The sequence below is a fragment of the Podarcis pityusensis genome (assembly GCF_964106645.2).
Source record: "Podarcis pityusensis genome assembly, chromosome: Z".
NCBI lineage: Eukaryota > Metazoa > Chordata > Lepidosauria > Squamata > Lacertidae > Podarcis > Podarcis pityusensis.
The window spans coordinates 5,143,449-5,162,872 of record NC_138044.1 but is presented as its reverse complement, the minus strand read 5'-3'; the positions used below and the strand labels follow the sequence as shown (position 1 = coordinate 5,162,872).

Genomic DNA, 19,424 nt, shown 5'->3' with positions numbered 1-19,424 from the left:
CCAAACTGGCTCTCAAAAAAAGTAGTTTACATAGGGTTGTATCCAACTAAGTTCTACACGAGTAGTCTCATTGAAATCAATGGATCTAATTTAGTGATGGCCATTGTTTTCAAGGATCTGCTCTGAGTAGGGCTAGCACTGGACTGAACCCATCAAATATGGAATATCCATTAAAGTTTTGGATGAAAGTTGGGGGAAAATATTGTTATAGGTTTGTGGGTGCCAAAGGCCTGGGTTCAGTAAACATAAGAATTTAATTAGTGTGTGTGTGTGTGTGTGTGTGTTAGAAATGGAAAATCACTAGGCTCATGTGTGTTTAAGATAGATCCATGTGTGTATTTGACCTGTGTACCAGAGGCATCTATTCCTTTAATTACCCAGTGTGAAAGACTAATTAAGTTAGGCAAACTTCCCAAGTTGTGTATTAGACGCTTCTTAACCCCAGGAAATCAACATGAGTAAAAAGGGTAATGGCGTCAACCTAATTTCCTTTGAGGACCTTGGGATAATAATCTATTAGCACATCAAAGGAGTGATGCTTTGGCCTTCTCGGTAGTGGCGCCCATCCTGTGGAACGCCCTCCCATCTGATGTCAAGGAAATAAACAACTATCTGACTTTTAGAAGACATCTGAAGGCAGCCCTGTTTTTAATGTTTGATGTTTTATCATATTTTTAATATTCTGTTGGGAGCTGCCCAGAGTGGCTGGGGAAACCCAGCTAGATGGGTGGGGTATAAATAATAGATAATAAGTTGTTGTTGTTGTTGTTGTTGTTGTTGTTGTTGTTGTTATAGAAAGGGCAGAGAAATAAAAGCTTAGGAGGAAGTTGGGGGTCAGAGAGAGACATGACCTTTTGCTGCTGGGCTGCAAAGCAGTGGTCATGAGAAGAACAGAAACCCCTTGGAAACTGATGCTCCATCTAGACTCAGGTTGTGTATATGTGTAAATAAACCACATATCAAAAAGATACAACAGTCTCTACTGTGCCTCATTGTCCAAAGGGACACACTCAGAGATTGGGGTGGAGTGTAACAGTATAAATAAAATCCCCAGTTAAAATTTCATAAAATAACATGTCAGTTTTACATGTCTGGGTAAGCCTTTCCCAAACAAAAGTTTTTGGCAGGGCCAAAAATAGTAGGTAGAGTGTTCCAGAGCATAGTTGCTGCCATACTCGACATCCTTTCCTTCCAAGTGCAGAACAAATATTATGTGGCACTTGCAGTGGTCAGTAGGACTCTGCATGGAACTCCCGATTTGACCTATGGCTCCAATTTGTGGTCCCAGGATCAGGCCAATTCACCCTGTGATAGCTTGGGGGCCACCCCCTCACATCCATCCCTGAAGCAACTTGGGGGTAAGGCTAAAGTTTTTCTTAGGGTTTTCAACCCTATTTTAATATACGTACAACAATGAAAGTTCTTTTAAAGGTTGGAATGCACCAGCACCATGCAGGATTGGACCCTCCAGTTGAGTGGGAGAATCCAATTCCCTAAGGTGCTGCTCCTTCACGAGTGGCTTTCCTGCACACAAGGAAAACTGCTTGCGAAGGAGCAGCACCCTACAGGATCAGATTCTTCAAGGGGCAAGAAGAACTGGGAGAAGGAGAGAGATGGTTCATGGTAGGAAGAAGCAGAGACCTGGTGGGAAGATAGCTTCTGTCAGGCCTGAGGAATTCTCTCCCTCCCCTCCCAATGGTTTCAAGGGGCCGGGAGTAAACAAGAAAGCTTTTAATTTAGATTTATTCAGTCACTGTGATAACAGATGAAGAATTTCAGTCTTTCTCCATGATGGAGTTGATCACTCTGGCTCCTCCTCTCTTCCCCTTCCCCAACAGCACCGGCCCCTAAGGAAGCCTCCCATTGCCAAACGTTGCTGTGTGCATTGCTCTTGTACCCTCAACGACCATCGTGTCCTAGGGGATGGAGGATCTTCTACGCTGTCTATTGAAGTGTTCACTGGCTGCTCTCTCCCTTTCCTTAATTCTCCTAACTCAGCATAGCTTGGCTGCTCACCCATCTCTGTCTCATTATCTCCCTCATAGCTTGGCTACAATTCAATACTGTCTCCTTCCTCCCTGTCGGCTACAGGAGAAGTGGGGTGGGTGGGGGAGATCCCCACCATGGCTCTGCCTCTTCATTCCAATCCCTGACAGCTTTCTACCTTCTCCAGTGAAGATGCAGCTGCCTGGTAGAGCTTTCCTTTTTGGAGTTTCTCAACCTTCTCCTCAGTCAAAGTTGCCTCTTGTTTCTGCCTAATGCCCTGTCTCCCGACAGCTCTAGATGCCTCTGCCCCTTCAACCCAACCTGTAGTAATCCAGAGCTACCTCAATTCAAATGAGACAGCCCTCAATTACTCCAAATAGGCCCAGTTTGGCCCTGGTGCTTGTGCAGGCATAACAGAGGAGTCTTGCCCGTTATAATTTGCTAGGAATATTACAAAATTATTGTGGAAGGAGAAAACCAGAAGAATTTAGATGTAGCAGAAACCACCTTGAAATTCTGGGTGGGATTCTCTTGATCTAGGTTTGGTTTCATGCCCTGCATAAATACTAGGGTCAGCCCTGCTGTTGGCAGAGTGAGACAAGCATCCCAGGCAGCAGCTGGCACTGGCCATTTCTTCTGAGTCATCTTGGACATCAGAGATATATACACACCTATCATGCATCCCCCAAACTGTCCTACTGTCCCTGGGCACACTGGAAGATGCTATTCCATTGCCAATGCTGAAGGTCAGCCTAGTCAGCTTCCGTACATGGAAGCGAAGAGATGCCACCTTCTTTGCCTCAAGGAGCCAAATGTCTTCAGTCAACAACAACAACAACAACAATAATAATTTATTATTTGTACCCCGCCCATCTGCCTGGGTTTCCCCAGCCACTCTGGGCAGCTTCCATAGAAACCAAAAATACACTGAAATATCATACATTAAAAACTTCCCTGAACAGGGCTGCCTTAAGATGTCTTCTGAATGTCAGGTAGTTATTTATCGCTTTGACATCTGATGGGAGGGCGTTCCACAGGGCGGGCGCCACTACTGAGAAGGCCCTCTGCCTGGTTCCCTGTAGCTTTGCTTCTCGCAATGAGGGAACCGCCAGAAGGCCCTCGGCGCTGGACCTCAGCGTCCAGGCAGAATGATAGGGGTGGAGACGCTCCTTCAGGTATACTGGGCCGAGGCCATTTAGGGCTTTAAAGGTCAGCACCAACACTTTGAATTGTGCTCAGAAACATACTGGGAGCCAATGTAGGTCTTTCAAGACCGGTGTTATGTGGTCTCGGCGGCCGCCCCCAGTCACCAGTCTAGCTGCCGCATTCTGGATTAGTTGTAGTTTCCGAGTCACTTTCAAAGGTAGCCCCACGTAGAGCGCATTGCAGTAGTCCAAGCGGGAGATAACTAGAGCGTGCACTACTCTGGCGAGACAGTCCGCGGGCAGGTAGGGTCTCAGCCTGCGTAGCAGGTGGAGTTGGTAGACAGCTGCCCTGGATACAGAATTGACCTGCGTCTCCATGGACAGCTGAGTCCAAAATGACTCCCAGGCTGCGCACCTGGTCCTTCAGGGGCACAGTTACCCTATTCAGGACCAGGGAGTCCTCCACACCAGCCTACCCCCTGTCCCCCCAAAACAGTACTTCTGTCTTGTCAGGATTCAACTTCAATTCATTAGCCGCCATCCATCCTCCAACCACCTCCAGGCACTCACACAGGACCTTCACCGCCTTCACTGGTTCTGATTTGAAAGAGAGGTAGAGCTGGGTATCATCTGCATATTGATGGACACCCAGTCCAAACCCCCTGATGATCTCTCCCAGCGGCTTCATATAGATGTTAAAAAGCATGGGGGAGAGGACGGAACCCTGAGGCACCCCACAAGTAAGGGCCCAGGGGTCTGAACCTGGTAGGCTCGACGTTGAGCTCTAACCTGTGTCCGGTCAGATTTGGAGTGAGTTTTCTGCCACTGACGCTCTAGCCGTCTCAGCGATTGTTTCATCGCCCTCAGCTCCGAAGAAAACCACGGGGCTGTCCGGGCTCCATGCAATCGGAGAGGCCGCTTCGGAGCCAGACAGTTGATAGCCCTGGTTAACTCCGCATTCCAGCAGGCCACCAGGGAATCAGCTGAAAGGCCATCAACATGGGATAAAGCATCCCCTACCACTCTCTGGAAACCATTTGGATCCATTAAGTGGCGGGGGCGGACCATCCGAATTGGTCCCACCTCCCTGCAGAGGGGAAGGGTCGCGGAGAAGTCCAGTTGCACCAGGAAGTGATCTGACCATGGCACTTCTTTTGTTTCATTTTTACTTCGTGTCAGATCACCCACGTCACTAGAGGTGAACACCAGGTCTAAGGCATGTCCATGACTATGAGTTGGGCCAAACTTATTCAGGGACAGCCCCATGGAGGCCATGCTTTCCACGAAGTCCCGAGCTGCCCCTTGTAAGGTCGTGTCGGCATGGATGTTAAAATCCCCTAGGACAACCAAACTAGGTGTCTCCAGGAGAAAACCCGCCACGACCTGAAGCAGCTCGGACAGGGAATCCTTGGTGCAGCGGGGAGGTCGGTACACCAAAAGGAATCCTATACTGCCGCTATTGCCCAACTTCCAGAACATGCACTCAGAAAACTGGATCTTCCCAGTAGGACGCCTGGTGCAAGCTAGTGACTTCCTAAAAATCACTGCAACCCCCCCTCCCCGCCCACATGACCTGGGTTGCTGTGCGTAAGAGAAACCTGGTAGGCAAGCAGCGGCAAGGACAGGCCCATCTGCTTCCTCCAACCAGGTCTCTGTCACACATGCCAGGTCAAATCCTCCATCCACAATCAGGTCGTGGATGACAGTGGTTTTATTCATCATTGACCTGGCATTACACAGCAACACTTTCAGGTCATGTGGGTTTCCCCTGTTGATTCCAGTATCCATCCGGTCAAGGCCAGACCCGGAGGCAGGGATAGTCTTCAAACAACGACTAAACCTGCCTCCTCGGTAATGACATGGTCTGGTCTTAGCGTAACTCCGCCTCCTGCCCATGATCACCGAGATCGGATGTCCCAGTGCTTCCCCCCCCCCCCCTGTGGAACTTGTCCCGGCCATCGTGTTGGCTGGGGCCCCACTCCCAGGCAGCCCTGATCCTGCCCCTTAAAAACAAAACACAAACTATACATAACCAATAAAACAACAAAACAACAAAAGGAACAGAACAATTATACTAAAATTAATCCCCAACCCAATATCTAAATTGACTAGCAGTGGTTATCCAAGCAGGAGACTCTCCATTTCCAATCTACTTGGAGACGCCAGGGAGTGAACCTGGGAGCCAGTTCTTTTCTCAGGCAGCTGATGATAGAAGTTAGAAGAAGTCTCACAGCAGAAGACGTGATGTAATTACCTTCCTTCCTTGCCAATGTCAATGATGGTTTTCATGATCCATAAATGATAGGTGATATGATAGCCAAATATATTAAGGGTTTTCAGATGGACAAGGAACAAGCATGTTTTCTCCTGCTCCAGAGGGGAGGTACCAACGCATCTGGTTCAAAAGTCAAGAAAGGAGATTTGAAGTAAACATTAGAAAGAACTTTCTGACAATAAGAGCTGTTTGAAATTTGGAACAGATTACCTTGGAAGGTGGTAATCTACTTCCATGGATGTTCTTAGTTTGGATGGCCATCTGCCAGGGATTCTTAGTTGTGATTCCTGCATTGCAGAGGGTTGGACTACATGGCCCTTGGTGTCCCTTCCAACTCTATGATACGAGGGCTTAGGGCCCTTGTATTTATGGGACCGCCTCTCCTGGTATGCCCCACAGAGGACCTTAAGGTCCATGAATAACCATAGTTTAGTGGTCCTGGGCCCTAAGTCAGACTACCCTCCACCAGGGCCAGGGCCTTCTCAGTGATGGCTCCTACCTGGTGGAATGCTGTGTCCCTTGAGTCTAGGGCCCTTCAGGATTTAACCTCCTTCCGTTGGTCCTGTAAGACAGAGCTATACCTCCTGGCCTTTAATTTGAATTCAGCCTGATCTTTTATTTCCCTTCTTTTCCCTCCCCCTCCCCTTTATGAAGATTACCCGCTCTGAGACCCCACAGCTAATTCTCCCCTGGCCTCCTTGCTGGCCCAAGTAGGACTAATTCAGCCAGCTAGCCCTGGTGATTATCTAATGCTTATTAGATGGATTTCCCCTAAATTGATTTCTGAACTTAGAATTTTATTGTTATTCATGTTTTTATACTGTATTTTATGCTGCTTTTACAATTAAGTGTTTTAAATTTATTGTTAGCCACCCTGAGCCCAGTTTTTGAACCAGGAAGGGCGGGGTATAAATAAAAAATTATTATTTATTATTATGAGGAGGAGGAGGAAGGAGCAACCCAGTTCATCCCTCAAACAGGAGACTTGATGCCCTAACACTCGGCTGTTAGTTCTTAAATTAATGGCTGAGACAATCTCTATTGATCTTCTTAATCTGTTTGAATAATGAAGGTCCAGTTATCCCACCTGATCCTTAACGTTGAGATAATGTGTAGAAAAATCTTGTCAATTCCAGCACTGCAGGAGTGTTTTCCGCGACACAAATTGCTGCACCACAGCTTCCCAGCTTCCCGCAATCATCTTGCCAAAGGGATTTTGTATTCTCTGTTCTTTCATTTTTTCCCTCCCCGTTTTAATGAGAGGTTCCCCACCTTCCTCTCCTCCATTGTATTCAGGTATTGTAAATAATTGATCTTCAAGATTAAAGGCGCGGCTGTTCGAGCTGCTGAAGTTGGCTCTCAATACGTCTGGAATAAATCGAAGCCCACGAAGAGGACCCAGCGTGAAGCCTCTTCCATGGGGCCACTAAACCATCAATGAGGATTGGACATTTGTTTGAATACATTGTTTGCGTTTGTTATCATTTCCCCAGGAAAAATAATTAAGGAACTAATTGATTGTTTTGTTGCGCTGCTAATTAACTCCATATGGTGCACGTCTCCATGGAGATACAGTAAGAGTTATTGAAACTTTAGTGATTTAATGTGTCACTGCTGGGTTAAGGGACAAGTCTGTAAAGCTAACCATCCTTAGAGGGACAAGCTTTGGGGGAAGTTTTAACTTCCCTCTCTGGTTTTTTTTGCAGCGGATAGGGTTTTTTTTCTAACCGTAGTCAGCATTCTCAAACAAGGAGACTTCTTCAGCGCTCCCTCATTCTGATCTTTGCCCCAGATTATGGGGGCATCTTTCCAAAGTAAATTTAATCACTAGGGATCCTCCGCTGATTCATTTTAATAAGATAGAATTGAATTTTATACAAATCATTGTGAGCAAATCATTGGCCTCAGCTTTCAACATATTGTGTACATTTTGTGCCTCTCCCCTCTCCACATTCCATCTCAATATTAAGATCATAAAATAAGAGCCTTGGTGGTTGACACCAAGGACCCATATAGTCCAGCATCCTGTTTGCAGAGTGGCAACCCAGTGCCCATGAAATGCCCACAAGAAGGCTCTGAGTGCAACAGCAACTCTCACCACCCACGATTCATAGCAAAGCCTCTGGCAGTGGGACTAGAACATAGCCATCATGCCTACTAGCTGCAGACAGGTTTGCCCTCCCTAAATTTGTCTGACACTACTTTAAAGCTGCCTGTCTGATCATCACTGTAATAAACAAAAATCTGCCCTGATTCCCTTATGGGGGACACAAGAGCCCTTATAGAGTCCTTTGTAGGTTCTGCATCGGTCAGAGAAAATAACAGAGGCCAACCAGAGAATATTGAGAAGCAAAGCAGCTAGTAAGCCTGTTCTTTATTGAACGGTTGCAACAGGGTGCTCCCCTCACATGCAGGAAAGGAGGAGGACCCAGAACCAAGGTGTGCCTGCCCTTATATAGACATTTTAAATTCCCTGCCCTGGAGCTCAAGACCACCCCTCCATACATCATGCATACATCACAGAAGGGGTGTAATCCAAGACTACCCCCCACAAACATTATACCTACATCACAGAAAAGGTGGTGTACAACAGAAATTTGAATGTTGTTGTTTTTCCTGTCTGCCAGGTTATCTGATAATGCCTTATCTGATTGCCTTTTCTGGTAGTCTGCCTATTCCATTGAGATGGTGATTACCCAATTCCTGAGACAATGGGAAGGTTCCCTCACCCCCTCCCTCCTTGCAGAGAAAACATTTGGTCAGTTTGGGAGTCAAAATGGTTTCAGGACTGTTTTCCTGTGCTGCTTCAGACATGTGGTTTATTTATTTATTTATTTATTTATTTATGTGTTTGCTTGGTACATTTGTGAACATTTATTACATATCTAAGACCTTAATTTTTTTTTATTTCATCACTATATATGGTGGCAATGAGTTCTGTAGCATATCTACATGTTATGTGAAGAAGTCCTTCCATTTGCTGATTCTGAGCCTCCCACCCTTCAGCCCTGCTAGGTGATATCATTTTCTAGTATTAGAGAAGGGGAGAAAAACTTTTCTCTTTCCACTTTTCTCCACATCACAATTCAGGACACAGAGAAAGGCTGTCCGGCTTATGGGGTCTCCAGATGCATCTGATTGGCTATTGTGGGAAACAGGATGCTGGACTAGCTAATCTGATTCACCAGGGCACTTTCCACCTTGCTAATGTGCACTGATTAAACACTGCATTGCAATAAAGCAGTATTTTAAAATATATGTATATATATTATTAAAGATGTTCCTTGATGTGAATGTATGTCAGGGAAACTGCATCCTTGACTCCTACTCCCATCAGCCTCAGAGTCATGCTCCTGCAATCAGATTCTTCTTCTTAGGGGATGAAATCAAGGACTTCTCCCTTGGATTGTGAGAATAAGACAGGAGAAATCAATCAGAATACAGAAACACTCCAGAGCTCAGAAGGATCAGTACTTTTTCCTCCTGGGGGTACTCAAGGGTACGAAGTACTGGCACCTTTTATTCCTAGAAGAACGGCGCTGGTTAAAAGTGTGGCACTTAACTGTAAGAACTTCACGGTAAGTACCAGCAGCAGCTTTCTAGAAGAAAAACACTGGAAGGATCATTTTGCTCAAGCAAGTCTGAGCTTGAAAAGGAAGCCATTTCTGCTCCTTCCTAAACCCCCCCCCCGCCCAAAAAAAACCCAGGACCTAGGTGAACAGAGTCAGTCCCAAAGGTTTTTCACTATGAAGACTGCCACTTGCAGTTTGATGATTCACCACAAAAGGGCAGCCTCACATAAATGTGTCCGCAATTCCTGACACTGCCTGAACCTTGAGGGACCCTTCTCAGATTTGCCTCTCCCCACCTGCAGTTAGGCAGGTGTTCACTTCAGAGGTGGTCTTTTTAGTCTTTTTAGTCATAGTGGGGTGCTGTTCCAGAGGGCAGTACCGACTCTGGTGTCACTTAGCAGCAGATGAATACCTTTTAAATTTTGTCTCAACCTGGTATCTGCAAGCTTGCTATGGGTTTTATCATCTGTTTTGCTGAATTTTATGGTTGGTTTTCCAAATATTGATTTTGATTGATTTTCTTTATTTGATTGGCGGTTCAAATCCCTGCATGGGGTGAGCTCCCGTTGTTCGGTCCCTGCTCCTGTCCACCTAGCAGTTCAAAAGCACGTCAAAGTGCAAGTAGATAAATAGGCACCACTCCGGCAAGAAGGTAAACGGTGCTTCCGTGCGCTGCTCTGGTTCACCAGAAGCAGCTTAGTCGTGCTGGCCTCATGACCCGGAAGCTGTACGCCGACTCCCTCAGCCAGTAAAGCGAGATGAGCACCGCAACCCCAGAGTCGTCCGCGACGGGACCTAATGGTCAGGGGTCCCTTTACCTTTACTTTTAGGAGCATAGGAAGATGCCTTATGCTAAGTCAAACCATTGGTCCACCTAGCTATGTGTTATCTACATCTCAGGCTATGGCCCTTCCATGGCTTTTGTAGTGGTTATTTCATGGGAGTTTGGGACATATCTAGGCATCTGTGAAAAATGTGCATTTTCTTTATGGTTGTGACCTCACCTGAACCAGCTGAAGAAGTTGAACCCTATTATCACCAATGCCTGTCATGCTTTCTGGTGATATCTCTGCACTTGTCATACCTCAAAAGGCTGTGAAGGACTCTGGCTTGGTGACAGAGCAACTGCTTTGCATGCAGAAGTTCCCATGATCCATTTACAGATCGGTCTGGGAGAGACCCCCCACTCCAAAGCTGGAGAGCCACTGCCAGTCAGTGTAGACAATACTAAGCTAGAAAAACCAGTGGCCTGAATCAGTATGAGGCAGATCAGTTTGTATGTGGAAGGCACCTGTGGCAATTTGTACACCAGACAGCACAGATTGCTATCCCTCCATGGACCTTCTCACCGTGTGGATTCCACTCCTCTAACCATGGTGACAGTTTAGCCATCATACCATACATAGTGATGGCAGTCAGTGTTTGTTGTCTGACCAAAAAAAAGATCGTATTGGGTCAAAAGAATGACTCAACCAGTCCAGCATCTTGTTCTCTCAGACTACAACCAGATGGAAATGATGGAGTTATAAAAGGACCGATGGTGATAGGGTCAACATGCACTGAGTTTCAAGCAGATGGAGCAATCACATGACCAGTGGGATATATGATGAACTCTGTATGATTCCATGTCACTTAAACCATTGACCAACTTGTGTAGTATAGAGCCAATATGGTGTAATGGTTAAAGTGCAGGATTAGGACTTGGGAGACCAGTCTTCAAATCCCCACTCAGCTATGAAACCTTGGTGTTGGATATTTAAACTGCAGTCAAAACCAACAATTCATGTTTTGCTAGAAAGGCACATGATAGGAGCTGAAGCTCACAGTTTTCCTATAAATTTTCTAGAGAGAACTCTATGAGAGACATTCCCATTGTGCCCTGACAAGGGGAGGGTATATATATTCTGTGTGGTGTAGTGGTTAAGAGCGGTAGTCTCGTAATCTGGGGAACCGGGTTCGCGTCTCCGTTCCTCCACATACAGCTGCTGGGTGACCCTGGGCTAGTCACACTTCTCTGAAGTCTCTCAGCCCCACTCACCTCACAGAGTGTTTGTTGTGGGGGAGGAAGGGAAAGGAGAATGTTAGCCGCTTTGAGACTCCTTAAAGGGGGTGAAAGGCAGGATATCAAATCCAAACTCCTCCTCCTCCTCCTCTTCTTCTTCTTCTTCTTCTTCTTCTTCTTCTTCTTCTTCTTCTGTTTGAATTTTTTTTTCAAGTCCCAATGAAGATTCTTCAGCCTTTTAGTTTGCATTTCTCCTAAATATGCACCTTGTTGTATGCAGTTCTTCCCAATGCCCCTAATATAAATTAATATAAATTAATATAAAGCATTTTTTGTTTGTAGCTTCACTAACTTATGCATCTTTATACATACTTTCCCCTAGTATGTTCATTTTGTACGTTTTTAGGAGGGAGAACTGCTTCTGTGAAATTCAGAGGGGTGTGGATTTCAAAGGGTAGCTGCATCTTGTTTCACGTATTGTTTCAGGAAGCACTAATCAAGTGGTTTTGCATTAAAATACAAACCAAACCAAATTCCTTTCCATTCCCTATTTGCCACCAATCTAGTTTGTGCTCAGAGTGGCTCATAATGGATAAGTAGATAAGTAAGTAAGCACATGAAGCTGTGAGAGAGGAAATATCTGCTTGATCCTCCGCTATTAACAGTACTGGGCCCTTACTGCATAAGCAGAAAGTGGCCATTTTGCCATGTCCAATTCACAATGAAGCACTGACGTATTTTACACTCAGGCCTGCTGATTGCTTCCCTCCTCCCCTTCCCCCTCTTTTGTTTTCAACCTTCAGATCGTTGATTTAATCCAGCAATGATATTATCTGAATTCTGAAGGACCCCTGGATAGCCACTGAAGCGCCAATCAGCTCCCCTCTCCCCTAGAAAGCAAGAGGTGATATTAACCTGTCAATTTGCTTCCTCCTATCATTTAGAACAATTTTGGATGAATTACGAGCAATAGAAAATCGCTTTAGGTGTTCATTAGCCAGGAGGCAGAAATGATGATAAATGTTACAGGGAGAGATTCTTCTTAGGTTGCTTTTTCTTGTTTTGTTTTAAAAGCACATGTTACAAGGCCTAAACACTGAACCAGCCCCACAGAATGGACTCAGCTTCATCAACAACTTCATGCCCACCCAGATAAGTAACTCGGAGCAAGGCTTTCAGCACAACGGGCCTTCTTTTTTGGAGCAGCATCTCCAGTGAAATACGGCAGGTGCCCACTATAATATTATTATTTTTATTTATTTTATTAAAGATTTTCTTAATTTACAAAAGTGTGTGCAATGTCTCTCTCTCGTATTTCCACCCCCATGTAACATTTTTACCAATCAGTTTCATTTATGTACTTTCCAGGAACAATGGAAGGCATCCCCCCCCCCTTAAATGGGTGAAAAGTCTCTGCCTCAGATTTCAGGTGTTGTTTTGAAACATATCCTACCTCGCAGGGGGTTGGACTAGATGACCGTTGGGGTACCCTCTAACTCTACAATTCTGTGATATCTTTAGTTGTATTGGGGTACTGTTTGAAAAATAACTTTTAGCCGGGGAGTGGGGGGGGTGTTTGTCACTTTGAGACTTGTAAAACATAATGAGGAACTTTATGGCTACATTTTCACTCTTTCCATACACACAGTGGCAGGAGCCCCATGAGCTAGCCAGCGCCTTAGAACCAAGGGGAATTCGTTTTTTGGACAAAAACAAGAGCATGAAAGAAGCAGTTGAGCTGGCCTGTTGCTAGTGATCAGCTCAACCAGCAACCAGGCAAGATGGTCTGAGTAATGGTGGGGTTGATAAGAGGCTGCAAGGCTCCAAACTGTGGTTGGTGGCTCACAGGGCTTTGGAGCATAGCTGTCAACCTACAGATCTGAAAATAAGGGACCAGCAGCCTCGAAAATAAGGGATCAGCAGCCAAAATAAGGGATTTTCCAAGCACAGGTATGTTCAACTTCTGAGCCCCTCCGAGCCAAAGGCAGAGAGCCCAGCCAGCAGCCAAACGAAGCCTAAAGCAGTGGTTCCCACAGCGCAGCAACCCAGCAAAGGGGATGCAGCAAGGAAAACCACCGTCACCTCTCTGCTGGGAAGCGCTGAGCAAAGGCAAGTCCCCAGGCAACGCAGCCGATTTGATCGGCACAAGGCATGCAAGCTGCACCCCCCAGTCGTTTTTAGACTCCTTATTGGGTGAGCAACGCAGCCAAGCAACGCAGTTGGAGTCTCCCTCCTCCCTGGCCGGCAGGGAGGGAGGGAGAGGAGCTGCTTCCTTTGAAACCCGGGAAATTTAAGGGACATCATGAATAAGGGACAGCAGCGGGAAACAGCGCTGGGATAAGGGACTTTCCCGCCAAATAAGGGACGGTTGACAGCTATGCTTTGGAGAGGTCTGGGGCCCTGAGGGATTTGGGCAGAGACAAGAGGGGGGTGGCATCCCTTAGATCACCTTGTAACTGTTATATTCTTTTAAAGTAAAAACCGAACAATTAAGTTATATGCAGTTTTTTTAAGGATTTGTGAGGATTCCTCTTAAAATATCCATGAAACCAGGTCATTGGGGGTGAGGGGCAGTGGTTTCCTCCATTTCCATGCAGGAAATAGGGACAGACAGAATTTAGTCTTGGGCACGATGGAATATGAGTGGTCTCCCTTTTCTTTCTCATTGTGATGCCTCCACCTAAGGCTGGGCTCCCAGATTTTATTTTTACTATGGGGTGAACCTGTGTCTGGGCTATACTACTTCAGTAGGTGAGGAAGCTGCTCTCCTTCACAGGAGGATGGGGTTGCAGGCTGGCCCCCGCACTCTCCCGCACTTAGCAGGGGTGTGTCTTGCCCCCGCACCATTCAAGACCATATAACACCAGTCTTGAAAGACCTACACTGGCTCCCAGTACATTTCCGAGCACAATAAAGTGTTGGTGCTGACCTTTAAAGCCCTAAACGGCCTCGGCCCAGTATACCTGAAGGAGCATCTCCACCTCCATCGTTCTGCCCGGACTCTGAGGTCCAGCGCCGAGGGCCTTCTGGTGGTTTCCTCTCTGTGAGAAGCCAAGTTACAGGGAACCAGGCGGAGGGCCTTCTCGGTAGTGGCACCCGCCCTGTGGAACACCCTCCCACCAGATGTCAAAGAAAACAACAACTACCAGACTTTTAGAAGACATCTAACAGCAGCCCTGTTTAGGGAAGCTTTTAATGTTTAATAGGTTATTGTATTTTAGTGTTCTGTTGGAAGCCGCCCAGAGTGGCTGGGGAAACCCAGCCAGATGGGCAGGGTATAAATAATAAATTATTATTATTATTATTATTATTATTATTATTATTATTATTAGGGAGTCCTGGCCTCGTGTCATGGTCGCAGCCAGCCAATCTGGCTGTCTGGGGAGGGTGTGGTTTGCTCATTTAAGTGGACATGGGGCACTCCCTCCTGCTCCTATTTTTCACGGATCTTGGATCTCCCTGCTTTCCTTCGTTGCTTCGTTGCCCTACTGCTGCCTGAGATTCATGGATCCACCGCTGCTGCTTCAGAGCTGCTTGAGGCATTGGGAAAGCTTGGTTTTGGGGAAGGGAGGTTGTGGCCACCACCTACCCCTCCCCTTTAAGGGTATTCCATTACAGGAATCCAAGGGTCGTGGTTCCTGCCCGAAGCCCAGGTGGTGACTAGGGCCATGGCACGACTGTTCCGGTGCCCCTAGGGTGAGCTCTGAGTTTACGTACATCAACAAGACACCCCCCCTTTTTTTTTGCTGGTGGTTAACCCTTGAGAGACTTCCTCCATGGCGGGCAAGAGTCTGATATAGTCATTTCAGGTCCAATGCCTAAAGCCTATACCACTCACGTTCTGTAACCAATGAAGTTGTGGCCTTTCTTAGCCCATTAACCTAAAATGCTGGTGTCCACATGTCTTTATTCACCGAAGGAGCGGGTGCAGGGCCTTGACATGCAATGAACATGATGAAATGTGCTTCCATGTCAAAAAGATTTACCGTATTTTTCGCCCTATAAGACGCACCAGCCCATAGGATGCACCTAGTTTTTTGGGGGGGAAATAAAGGGGGGGGAATTATTTTTCCCCCAGGCGCGGGGCTGGGGCGGGGGATGCCCGAGCTTCCCCTGACCCCAGCCCCCAGACCAGGCTGCTATCTGCAAGCCTAGGGAGCCCGGCGGGAAGGCTTGCGGATATCTGTTCCCCCGAGCTTCTGGGGCTGGCAGCCTCCAAACCAGGTCGGGGTTTGGAGCCTCCCCGCTGTCCCCTGAGCTTGTGGGCTGCAGGCTGCTGCAGGCCGCGGGAACTCCCGCTGGGCTTGCAAGGCTTGCGGATAGCTTCCTGTAGCCTGGAGAGCGAGAGGGGTCGGTCCGCACCGACCCCTCTCGCTCTCCAGGCTTCAGCGAAAGCCTGCATTCGCCCCATAGGACGCACACACATTTCCCCTTCATTTTTGGAGGGGGAAAAGTGCGTCCTATAGGGTGAAAAATACGGTACTCTGCAAATAGTAAAACTGGCCTGTCATGGAGAATATCCTAGCATCTTCCTTTCACTGGCCTGCTAGTTTTTAATTGCAATGATTTCTTTTTGCACCCAGGAGCATTTCATTATGCAAGCTTCCCTCCTGCCTTATGAATTGGTGCACCTGTTCAGTAAGATATACCTTTCAACTCAAATGCCATACAGTGGTACCTCGGGTTACATATGCTTCAGGTTACAGACTCCGCTAACCCAGAAATAGTACCTCAGGTTAAGAACTTTGCTTCAGGGCGAGAACAGAAATTGTGCTCCGGCGGCGCAGTGGCTGCAGGAGGCCCTATTAGCTAAAGTGGTGCTTCAGGTTAAGAACAGTTTCAGGTTAAGAATGGACCTCCGGAACGAATTAAGTCCTTAATCCGAGGTACCACTGTACTAGGTACTGGGGTGCTTTGTTGTGCTTTCAGTGGCACTAGACAAGTTGTGATGGCCCAATGCAGATGGCTTCAAAAGAGGATTAGATAAATTCATGGAGAACAAGACTATCAGTGGCTAAAAACCACACTGGCTATATTCTACCTCCATTGATGGAGGCAATACCAGTTGCTGAGTACCAGCGGCTGAGAATTACAAATGGGGAGAGTACTGTTGTGCTCAGGTCCTGCCTTTGGGCTTCCTACTGGGTCATCTGGTTGGCCACTGTGTGAACTGGTGAGAATCTGGCTCCTTCAGGAGGGAGATCTGTATACAAATTCAATATAAAAAAAGGAAGTGAACAGCATTTTGGACTAGCTGGGCTTTCCTTCTTCATGTGCATGTTGCTTTTTCTGTGATAAAACACACAAACATGCACACACACACAATTTGCAAAACACAATAGTACATTCAAAGCAACATAAAAATAAGTCAATAAAGCAGCAGTACATTAAACAAAGCTAAAAAGAGCAACGATAAAAGCCATGCCAAGGGACACAAGACCCTTTACGAGTGCTCCAAGACTCCAGCAGTTAAAAACAATTTGCAGAGGAGCAATTAAAAACCTGGGTGGAATAGAAATATCTTCACTTGGAGGCCTAAGAAAAGAAAAATTAACTAAAATATTGAATGGGAGTGTAGTAGGGGGGAACTTGATGACTGGCCTTGAGCAAGTCAGTCTGCCTCTATCTCGTTATGCCAGTCTTGTTGCTTGTTTCTCAGTTTCTCAGTTCCTTTTTCAGATTAATGAACACTTTTAAAATAAAAAATCTGAAGATGGGATCAGGGCCGGCCCACCCACAAGACTGAGGCAGCTGCCTCAGGCAGCAGAATCCCATGGGGTGGAACCTCCATCGGTGCCCCACCCAGCCCTGCCACCACCACTGGAGAAGTGAGGAGAATCGACAGCAGTAGCTTCTGGCATGATCTCACAGAGCTCTAGAAGACCTCACAAGAGTTCCCTGAGATCTCACCTGAAGCTGCAGGTTCTCCTCACTTTTCCACAGCAAGGTCTTCCCATCTTCCCATTCTGCCTTGGATGGCCAAACAGGATGGGCTGCCCCAGGGAGGGAGGGAAGGAGGGAGGGGGGTAGGACCACAGGGACACGGGAAGCCACCTTATAACTGGTCTAGCTTGTTTATGCTTACTGGCAGTGGCTCTCCAGTGTGAAGCCCTACCCAGAGGTTGAACCTGGGAGCTTCTGCATGCAAGGCTGTTGCTCTGCCACTGACCTACAGCCCTACTCCTAGATGCCATAGTCCTTCCCTAACTGAATAAAGCCTACAGTTGTAACACAAAGTAAATGCAGCTATAATAAGTCATGTAGCTGCCTTGGGAACATAGGATGCTACATCATACTGAGTCAGACCACTGGTCCATCTAGCTCAGTATTGTCCACAACAATGGACAGCAGCTCTCCAGGGTCTTGGGCTAAGCTCCTTCCCAGCCCTACCAGGAGATGTTGGAGACTGGGCCCCTGCCACCTGCCTTATGCATGCAAGACAGATGCTCAACCACTGCGCTATAGTAATAGAATCATAGAGTTGGAAGGGACCACAATGGTCATCTAGACCAACCTCCTATGATGTAGGAATCTTCTGCCCAACTCTCGACTCTGAGATTAAGAGTCTCATGTTCTACCAACTGAGCTATCCCTGTACAGCCTCCGGGCCACGCCATGGGCACCAAGTGCAGCAGTTGTTTCTCTGTTATCCATCTATGAAATGCAAACACTTGCAACATACCTCTGGCAGCAGTTGTGAGGCTGTTCAGAATGACATTTTGTAGATTCAGGGGTTTGTAGGTTCTCCAACTCTAAACTGCTGCCAAATATCCCCATCACCAGAAGTAAAGTGGATTTGGGTGCAAGTAGATAATTTCTTCTTCTCAAATTCTGAATTTGTACTGGGGTGGGTCACGGAATCTGTGCTTTGAATGTTGAACAGACAGAGTTAGATTTGAAAATGATGCACACACACACACACACACACAGCAGCTACATCTTAGTGTTAATTCATACTGATGCCAGCTGGCTTGAGCGTATCAAAAACTCATGCTGAGAACTCCTTAACTAATAATTACTCCATTGCAGGACTGAGAAATCTGTTATTAACCTGAGGGCAAAGAGCATTTTGTTAATCAGCCACAGTTCACACACACACACACACACACACACACACACACCACATTTAAGAATGCTTGAAATGATTGCTGGACTTAATCGTAGGGATGATGGAAAACTGCCAGACTTGATATTTCTCTACTGGAATAAAATCAGCCAGCTCCAATGTGGGGGTTGTAGGTCATAACACATCTAAGCAGTACTTTGCAATGACTGAACTTTCTCTGCCATTTTGTCGCTCTCCATCCAGAGGAGGGATGCTCAGGCTTGGGGACCAAATGTGACCCTCTAGACCTGTCTAACTGGCCCTTAGGACTGTCCCCAGGCCAGAAATCCTCTTCTTAAGCCACACTTCTTGCTAGTCCTGCTTCACATCCCAATGGCTTTTGCCTGGCTGGGCTGTGTCCTTGAACTCCAGTAAAGCATCTTCCTTTCCTTTCCACACTGAGAGCCAGTGTGATGTAGTGGTTAAGAGCGGTAGACTCGTAATCTGGTGAACCGGGTTTGCGTCTCCGCTCCTCCACATGCAGCTGCTGGGTGACCTTGGGCTAGTCACACTTCTCTGAAGTCTCTCAGCCACACTCACCTCACAGAGTGTTTGTTGTGGGGGAGGATGGGAAAGGAGAATGTTAGCCGCTTGGAGACTCGTTTGGGTAGTGATAAAGCGGGATATCAAATCCAAACTCTTCTTCTTCTTCTTCCTTGATGGAGGATAGAGAGGAGTGTGTAGATGCGTGTAGAAACTAGCCTACGACACCATGGTAAAATTTACATTCATTGCTCCACCAACTTTTTCCTCTGGCTTTGCCCACCAGCAACATGTGATTCAAAATGGTGTCCAATGATTTCTTTACAAGGTAGCACATGACTTATAGTTCATTGGTCAGTTCTTACCCTTAGAGTCCATTGAGACACCAGTAACCCATGTTCTTACAGGACTGGCATGGGAAATCTCTAGCCTGTGAGTCAAAATTGACACACCATGGGTTCAGATTTGGACCAATTCGTGGTTTTCACCCAAAACACATCCATCTGACCAACACCTGATGTTATATGCACTGAGAAGGGAAAGCAGACTTTGGTTCTATGGATGGTAAAGCTGCAATCTGATGAATTGGGTGAGCAAGTGAAGTCGCCATATGGAGACTCTTTTCGCAGCCAATACCCTTTGAATCAGCTGTACTAGCAAGTTCCCCATTTCCCGAAACCTGTGATGTCATGTGTGGGACAGGTAGAGACACATCTACCAGTGCAAAGGGAATATTTCAGCTGTGTCACCTATCAGCTGTTGGGTAGTAGAGTTGAAGTGTGACAGATTGGTTCCAGTGATAACTCAATGGTTCAGGTGACACCTGCCAAAAGCAAGAGCTTTAAAGCACCATGCA

At 46.7% G+C, this 19,424-nt stretch overlaps 1 long non-coding RNA gene across 1 annotated transcript in view; it reads right to left on the bottom strand.

Annotated features, from left to right (window-relative positions):
• LOC308468678 overlaps positions 1 to 17,843 on the bottom strand; it is a 28,455-nt gene extending 10,612 nt beyond the window's left edge. Inside the window, exons 1-2 of the long non-coding RNA XR_013981808.1 lie at positions 17,663 to 17,843; positions 16,022 to 16,183 (exon numbers count right to left, since the gene is read on the bottom strand). This is a non-coding gene — a long non-coding RNA (uncharacterized lncRNA). The remainder of the gene's footprint in view (positions 1 to 16,021; positions 16,184 to 17,662) is intronic.
• Positions 17,844 to 19,424: the final 1,581 nt, after the last annotated feature.